Raw genomic sequence first — 9,147 nt, 5'->3', positions numbered from 1 at the left:
TATCTGTTTCGGGTGGCGAGGTGTGTGGAAAAGGACAAAGGTTAATGAATGAACAACGATACTATAAATAATTAATACAAGAATGCATCAAGTGAATTGCCTTTTAAACATTGTTATCGATAAAAAAACCTACTACTGTTAGGATATGTGAAGCCTAACTATCAGAATCGCCCTTCAGATTGAAGAAGAAATAGGAGAAACAGGATCGACGACGATGAAGTGCAAGCAAAGGGACAAAGGACACAATTTGACTGGATCGCCGCGTAACCGCGCTTTCTCCCCGCTTCTATAGGTTTTAGGCCGTGTTACGGTCTTTCTTTCTTCGACGCAAACGAGTTCATGCAGTGCATTTGGTCAGGAGCTCATCCGGTTGCACCTGCGTTATGGCCGCGCGGTTCGACCGCCAATAATCCCAAGAGCAAACCAGTCTACAGTTATCTTCTCGCTTGACCGCCGCATGCAAGGCGGCGGTCGACCGCAAAAGCTCCAGAGAGCAAACATCAGTAGCAGGCTCATCAACCGGTGGTCGACCGTGAGTGATGCAACGAGCGATGATCTTTCGTGCTCTTCTGTCGACCACCAAAAGTCCAGAGCGACTTTTTCTGGATTTCCAAGCCAGCACGCAGATCGACGTTTCTTATCGGCCACGTCCCCATCCCGTATCCTATGCAGCTCGACTTGTCGCACCTTCCCGACGTCGCCGAGTTTTGGCCCAGTTTGGTTTTTTTATCTATTTCCTATTCCTGTTTGTAATACCCTTATGTTATAAAAGGGATGATTAGGGCAATATGTAATTGAGATGAAAATAGTAAAATTTTCTCCTACGGCAGCTGTGGACGTAGTTTCTCACATTAAGAAGCAAACCGCGTAAATCTTGTGTGTTTGTGATTGTGATTCTTTCTCTACTCTCTCCTAAATCTCTATTTCCAAATCACATCAAAGGGGTTGTGCATCCCCAACAAGTAGTATCAGAGCAACTAGGTTCGGCGTAGGTGATTTGAGTTCAGAGACATGGGATCTGAGAAGGAAACATCCAAGATTGAGAAGTTTGATGGAACAAACTTTGGGTTCTGGAAGATGCAGATGGAAGATTACCTCTATCAGAATGATATATACCTACCATTAGGAGAGAAGCCATCGGATATGAAGGATGCAGAGTGGAAGCTATTAGATCGAAAGGCCCTTGGAGTGATCAGGTTGACCTTGTCGAAATCAGTAGCGTTCAACATTAAGAATCAGAATACGACGACGGATCTCATGGCGATGTTGTCCAGTATGTATGAGCAGCCATCTGCGGTGAATAAAACCCGTGCAATCCCATCTCCAACTGAGATCACTCTACCAATCTCATCCACTTGAAAATTCGTGTAAAAGTTGGTCATTCTACTTTCTAATAGAGTCCTGAGTTCCGCAGCTCTGGGAGAGAATTCCATACTTGAACAATGAAATTGAGAGAGTCACGGGAGAAATCCGCTCTACTATATTATTTAACTGCCTCCGACGCCTCTTTCACGTTTCTGTCTTTCTATCATCCGGCTTGCTCTCGGCTACGTGTCCTTTGGACCAAAAGCCCGCTTAGAAGTGGATTCGAACCACTGACACAAGGATTTTCAGTCCTTTGCTCTAACCTGCTGAGCTACCTGAACCACTTTCCTAAAGTCTCTTTTTTTCATCTATGAGCACCCCACCAGTAGTGGAAGATACATCTCATTAAAAAGATGCTTAATTTGAGGATGTCCGAGAGCCAGAAATTCAAGGAACACCTGAACGAGTTCAATGAGATCACAGACCAACTAAACTCGATCAATATTCAATTTGATGATGAAATCCAAGCACTCTTGATACTTGGTCAATTATCCGACAGTTGGAATGGTACCATTATTTCTATTAGCGGATCATGGGGTAAATCAAAACTGAAGTTTTTAGAGGTGGTGGACATGATTATGACTAAGGAGATTAGAAGACAAGAGGAAGAAACTTCTAATTTAGGGTCGGCGTTGAATTTTTAGAGCAGAGGCAGAAACAGAAACAGAAATAGAGGGAATAGCCGAGGATGACCTAATTCGAGGAACGGAAGGTCAAAGTCCAGAATCGCAAGAGCAAGAAGGAGGTTGACTGCTGTAATTGTGGCAAGTTTGGCCACTATGAGAATCAGTACCGAGAATCTAAGAAGAACAAGGAGAACAAGACTGAAACGAATGTGGCCTCAGGAGAATCAGATGATGCCCTAATCTGCTCGTTGGAGGGCAAGACTGAGTCGTGGGTGCTGGATTCAGGAGCTTCCTTTCATGCTACCTCAAAAAGAGATTTATTTGCGAACTATGTTTCAGGAAACTAGGAAACGTCTATCTTGGTGATGATCAGCCTTGTGATATTGTTATCAAAGGAGTCGTGCAGATCAAACTCAAAGGGTCTACATGGAAGCTGAGTGATGTGAGACATGTTGCTAGTTTGAGGAAGAATCTGATTTTCATAGGACAATTGGCGAAAGAGGAATATGTATCAACCTTCTCATATGATACGTGGAAGGTTACAAAGGGGTCCATGGTTGTTGCCCATGTTACGAAGACGGGGTCCCTCTACATGATGATAGATGCATGTGGTTCCATTGCAGCGGCTGAAAGTAAGGAAGACCCAAATTTGTGGCACTAGAGGCTTGGTCACATGAGTAGCAAAGGCCTGAAGGTTATGCAGTCGAATGGGAAGTTACCAGGTTTGAGGTCGGCTGACATTGACGTATGTGAAAGCTGTATTATTAGGAAACAAAAGAGAATAAGCTTCAAAAGGGTTGGCAGAACTCCTAAAGAAGAGAAGCTTGAGATAGTACACACAGATGTGTAGGGTACAACATCAGTACAATCCACTGATGGGAGGTTATATTTTGTGACCTTCATAGATGATCACTCGAGGAAGACTTGGGTCTATTTCATGAAACACAAAATGATCACTCGAGGAAGACTTGGGTCTATTTCATGAAACACAAATCAGAAGTGTTTGAAGTCTTCAAGAGGTGGAATTTCATGAAACACAAATCAGAAGTGTTTGAAGTCTTCAAGAGGTGGAAGGCTATGGTAGAGAACGAAACCAGTTTGAAGATTAAGAAGCTTCGTTCCGACATTGGCGACGAGTATGAAGATTCAGAGTTCAAGAGGTTTTGTTATAACAGTGGCATCAAATTGGTGAGGACAGTGCCAGATACACCCCAACAGAATAGCATAGCAGAATAGATGAACAGAACATTGACTAAGAGAGCCAGAGGTATGCATTTACAAGCAGGACTTCCAAATCAATTCTGGACAGAAGTAGTCAACACAACTGCCTACTTGATCAACCAGGGACCATCAGTGCCTTTAGAGCACAAATTTCCTGAAGAAGTATGGAGTGGAAAGCAGGTAAACCTTTCTCACCTGAGAGTATTTGGATGTGTTTCATATGTTCATCTGAGTGATCATGCAAGAAACAAACTTGATCCTAAATCATTAAAATGTTTCTTTATCGGCTATGGCGGTGATGAGTTTGGCTACAAGTTCTGGGATGAGCAGAACAAGAAATTCTTCATAAGCAGGGATGTGGTCTTCAATGAAACTGTCCTATACAAAGATAGTGATGCCGTTCAACCCACTAGTTCGGTGCAATGTGAGCCCACATACTTCGAGTCAGATGATGCCTTAGATGGAGGCAACCTTGAAGGCAGTTCTGATGAAGAAGAGTTGATGGATGAGACTACCTCAGAAGGGACAAATGAAGATCACCCAAGCCTAATCCAAAGTATCCATCACTATAGCCCAGAGCTCATCTGAACTACCTATTACTGAGTGACGGTAGAGAGCCAGAAAATTATGATGAGGCACTTCGAGTGGATGATGCAAGCAAGTGGGAGCTTGCTATGAAATATGAGATAAAGTCCTTGAACACCAACAAGACATGGGAACTTGCGAAGCTACCAGCGGGGAAAAAGGCCTTGAGCAACAAATGGGTGTACAGAATCAAACAGGAACATGATGGTTCCAAGAGATACAAGGCTAGGTTGGTGGTCAAAGGATTTCAGCAAAAAGAAGGAGTTGATTACACATAGATATTCTCTCCTGTAGTCAACTGACTACAATCAGAACAGTCCAGAGTATTGTTACAGCTAAAGACCTACATCTCGAGCAGTTAGATGTAAAGACAGCTTTCCTCCACGATGACCTAGAGGAAGAGATATAAATGCAGTAGCCAGGGGGGTTCACTCAGAAGGGAAAAGAGAAGATGGTGTGCAGATTGAAGAGGAGCTTGTATGGCTTGAAACAAGCTCCAAGGAAATGATACAAAAATTTTGATGGATTCATGCATAGGAACGGGTACTCCAGGTGCAATTTTGATCATTGTTGCTTCATCAAGGAGTTAGACAACAGTTATATTATCCTACTTTTATATGTCGATGATATGCTAGTAGCCGGTTCAGACATGAGAGAGATCAAGAAGCTGAAGAAGCAGTTGTCGAGTGAGTTTGACATGAAGGATTTAGGCACAGTGAAGTAGATATTAGGGATGAAGATCAGTAGAGACAAGCTCTTGGGCACACTGTGGCTATCTCAGGCCGAATACATTAGGTGGGTACTTGAGAGATTCGGGATGAATGGTGCTGAGGTCGTTAGCACACCGTTAGCTAGTCATTTTAAATTGACTAAGGAGCAGTGCCCTGAGACTGATGAAGAGAAAGACTACATGGCTAAGGTTCCATATGCTTCAGCCATTGGAAGCCTCATATACACCATGGTATGCACGAGACCTGACATTGCCCATGCAGTGGGAGCTGTGAGTAGATTCATGTCAGATCCAGGAGACAAGCACTGGGAATCAGTAATGTGGATTCTGAGGTACCTACGAGGTACAATAGTAGATTGTTTATGCTTCAAGAGAGGCAAGTTAGTTCTGCAGGGTTTTATTGATGCAGACTATGCTGGTGAGATAGACTAGAGAAGAAGCACTACAGGATACGTGTTCATTTTGGGCTCTACAGGTATTAGTTGGTTTCTCAGTTGCAGAAGATCATTGCTTTATCAACAACAGAGGCTGGATATGTTGCTGTGACAGAGGCAAGCAAGGAGATGATATGGTTGTAGAGTTTCTTAGAGGAGTTAGGACAGAAAAGTGAGAAGAGTGTCTTACGCTGTGATAGCCAGAGCGCAATTCATTTGGCAAAGAACCCAGCTTTTCATGCAAGGACCAAACACATACAGGTCCGTTATCACTTCATAAGATTAGCATTGGATGAAGATATGTTGGAACTTGTGAAGATTCAAGGAAGCAAGAACCCGGCCGATTTACTTACTAAGATTATCACTACGGAGAAACTGAAGTTGTGTTCAACTTCAGTTGGCCTCATTACTTGATGATATGGAGGCCATCGCTGCAGAGAGAAGTGATAGAGATTGATAGTTAGTCTCCAAGTGGGAGATTATTAGGATATGTGAAGCCTAACTATCAGACTCGCCCTTCAGATTGAAGAGGAAACAGGAGAAACAGGATTGACGACGATAAAGTGCAAGCAAAGAGACAAAGGACACAATTTGACTGGATGCAGTCGACCCGCGCATGGCGCGGTAGTCGATTGCAAACGTGCACAGGCAGGTGCATTTAGTCAGGAGCTCGTCGCGGTCGACCGCGCATGGTGGCCAAAATTCCCGAGAGCAAACCCAGTTACAGTCATCTTCGCGATCGACCGCGCATAGCGCGGCGGTCGACCGCCAAAAGTCCAGAGAGCAACCATTTGCAGCAGACCTCGTCACGGTCGACCGCGAGTGGTGCAGCGGTCGACCACGATTGGCGCGATGGTCGACCACCAAAAGTCCAGAGACATTTTTGGATTTCAATTTTTTGATCTGTTTCCCATTCCTGTTTGTAATACCCTTATGTTATAAAAGGTATGATTAGGACAACATGTAATTGAGATGAAAATAGTAAAATTTTCTCTTGCAGTGGCCATGGATGTAGTTTCTCACATTGAGAAGCGAACCACGTAAATCTTGTGTGTTTGTGATTGTGATTATTTCTCTACTCTCTCCCAAATCTCTATTTCCAAATCATACCAGAGGGGTTGTGCATCCCCAACAGCTACTATGTAAGCTCTTTCTACAAGACACTCACCTTTACCGATCCATGTCGATGGTTCATGAACATCGATCTTTGATGCTCTATTGTAATATTGAGTTGCTATCTTAAAATTCTCGTTATTTTCTCGTTTCATCTCAAGCTTCCCCAGATAAGTATGATATGCTCCGAAAGCATTTAGGATAGCAATCTGCTCGTACTTCACATTAGCATAATACTCATCGATTTCTGCAACATGAACAATATCATAAACACATAGTGCTCGTTGATTTCAGAAACATAAATAATGCTGGAAACAGTAGCACATATATGCAAAAGCTAAACATATAACGCAAAATATATGCACGTCTATTGGGACGAGTGATGATAATAGAAACAACATAAAGCAATTTTAATAACACGATGCTCATCAGTTATCTCTTCACTTAAAATGATCCTTTTTTCTCTAGCAATTTAGAGGAAAAAAACACTTAAAATCGAATACCTAGACCCGAACCTTCCTCCAAAATTTGCCGAAACTGTTCGATTTTTGCTTGCTTGAAGTATTCTCTCTATACGCACAACAACGAAATAGCAGTTTATAGATTACTACATTCTGAAAGTTTTTAGAAGTAATTGGCGAGCCAATCAAGAAGTTTAAGCCCCAACTAAGTCTAAAAATTCCTCGTGAGGTTGAATCTTAAAATCTTAATCGAGTTCAATTCAGGGTTTAGCGACTGACCCCGATGATGTCAGGTGTTGCAGCTGACAAAGTGCAAAGGGAGGCTATACTACAAGCAATGGAGGGCAGGAGAACTAAGTTCGGCTGAGTTCCAAGCTCTGGAAGATGAGTTACAGGGTCTGGTCAAGTGAAGATGAGCACATGGACTGATATGCAAATAATTGGACTGAAACGCAAAAGAGAGAGAACATAGAAGATTGAACTTTAGCATATTGTAAACAAGATAATTACAAGCAATTGTATTTAGTTAGAATTCTGTTACAATTCAATTGGCACTGTTTGTGCACGTGCACGAACTCAGCTTACAATTAAATGATGTATAAATATAATGTTGTACAAGCACATAAACTATGAAATGAATTACAAAGTTTTCCCTCTCAAATCCGAGTCATCTCTCTCTATCTCATTCTTCTTCTTGATTTCACCTCTTTCCTTCTTCAATTTCCTCTTGACTTTCTCTGTAGAGATCCGTCATGGCTAGGAACAGCAGCACCAGAATCAACCGAGGCTCCCGAGCCTCACAACTAGTATCAGAGCATCTCAGAGCAGGAATCGCTGATGAAGAATTCATGGGCGACAATGAGGAAACAATGGCTAAGGAAATGACTCAAGACGAAAGATTCAACAGAGTAGAGGATGCAATTCAACAATAGAAAGCGCTCTTTCAACAACAGGGCTCTATTAATCATTAGACAACTACTAGGTTGGAGGAGAATTCAGTGAAGTTGGATGAATTAGCTTCTCAGATGAAAGTCTTAATCCATGAACTCAAGAACTCAAAGGGGTCTAACCAAGGAATTCTGGGATCAGGACCCAGGGAGGACCACCAAATTCAGAGTTCGGGTTCTTAGGATAACAGGGAGATTCCCAGACAAAGAGTTCAAGATTCCAGCAAGAAGAACTTCAATCAAGAACACCATTTCCAGGGTCGAAGGAATGTTGATTTCCAAGAAGAGTTTTAACCCACTTACAGCTTTGGTAACTTTCCAACTCAAAAGAATTCGTTCTTTAGCAATAAAAAACTAGTGCAACCAAAATCTCTACGTTTGGATTTCCCTTCTTTCTCCGGCATTGAAAATGTAATAGCATGGCTAGATCAGACTGAGCAAATTTTTGACTATTATGAGATTCAGAATTGTTAATGGGTCAAAGTTTGTTCGTTTTATTTGAGAGATGAGGCTCTAAAGTGGTATAGGTGGTTTGCTAGGAACATTGAGGATTTTAATCATTAGGATGTTTTTAAAGAAGAGTTAATTACTGGGTTTGGACCAAGTGAACTCTCACGACCATACGATGCTTTTTCCACCTTAAGGCAAACTACTACAGTTAGAGACTATCTGGGAAAATATGAACAAGCTTTAGGATTATTGGATGATCAACCTTCTAGGAGACATATTCTTGAGAAATTTATTGGAGGTTTTAAAGAGGAGTTGAGGTATGAAGTGGCAGCAACAAGACCCAGTTTACTAAAAGGGGCTGTCTCCCTGGCAAAATTGTTTGAAGAGAAACAAAGAAATGAAAGGAAGCCTAGGGGTAATGTTGCAGCGGAGGGGCTTCACAGACACATAAGATGTCTATACAAGAGTGGACAAATAGAAAACAGCACATAAGGATTTAATGTGGTTCGGTCAGTATGATCTACGTCCAAAGGTGAGAATAGCAAAGAACTTCACTAATCACCAAAAGAGAATATTACAAAAGAGGAGACCACTCTCTAACCAGAGACTCTCACAAAGAAAGAGGATTCTTTCTATCTCACTCTCTTCTCTCCCTATTCAACTCTTTTCTTTTCTTTCTCTGAGTTTGTTCATTCTGAGAACTCTCCACAACCTCCCTTTTATAAGCTCAAAATATTAATAAAATAATACAAAATGGTTGGTGAGTTTTGACAATTGAAAAAACACCAGAGAGAGGTTTGGTGAGGTTTGATTTTTCCTTCATCTTCAAAGTCACGTTTAACAAATCTCCAACTTGACTTTGAATATGAAGATCTTCTCTTTACTCTTGCTGTCTTGCCAGAAGCCCCTTGCGGGCTTAACCTCCGCTTTGTCGAACGCCAAGCAATTCGAGACAATGCTCGAACTTGTGCGAAGGTACGTGCTTCATCATCATATCTGCTAGATTATCTGCAGTACCAATTTTATCAATGCTGATGACTTTAATTTCTCTGATAAAATGATACCTAACATCTATGTGTTTGGTTCTTTCATGATACATCAGATGCTTCGTCACATGTATAGCACTCTGACTGTCACAAAATACCTGTTTGGTTCTTTCATGATACATCAGATGCTTCGTCACATGTATAGCACTCTGACTGTCACAAAATACCG

At 41.9% G+C, this 9,147-nt stretch overlaps 1 non-coding gene across 1 annotated transcript; it reads right to left on the bottom strand.

Annotated features, from left to right (window-relative positions):
- TRNAF-GAA lies at positions 1,573-1,646 on the bottom strand. Its single transcript has one exon. It is a non-coding gene; the product is annotated as a tRNA-Phe (tRNA).

This window comes from Asparagus officinalis, chromosome 6, assembly GCF_001876935.1.
Source record: "Asparagus officinalis chromosome 6, Aspof.V1, whole genome shotgun sequence".
NCBI lineage: Eukaryota > Viridiplantae > Streptophyta > Magnoliopsida > Asparagales > Asparagaceae > Asparagus > Asparagus officinalis.
The sequence above is the reverse complement of the archived record's forward strand: the minus strand, read 5'-3'. Positions and strand labels throughout refer to the sequence as shown.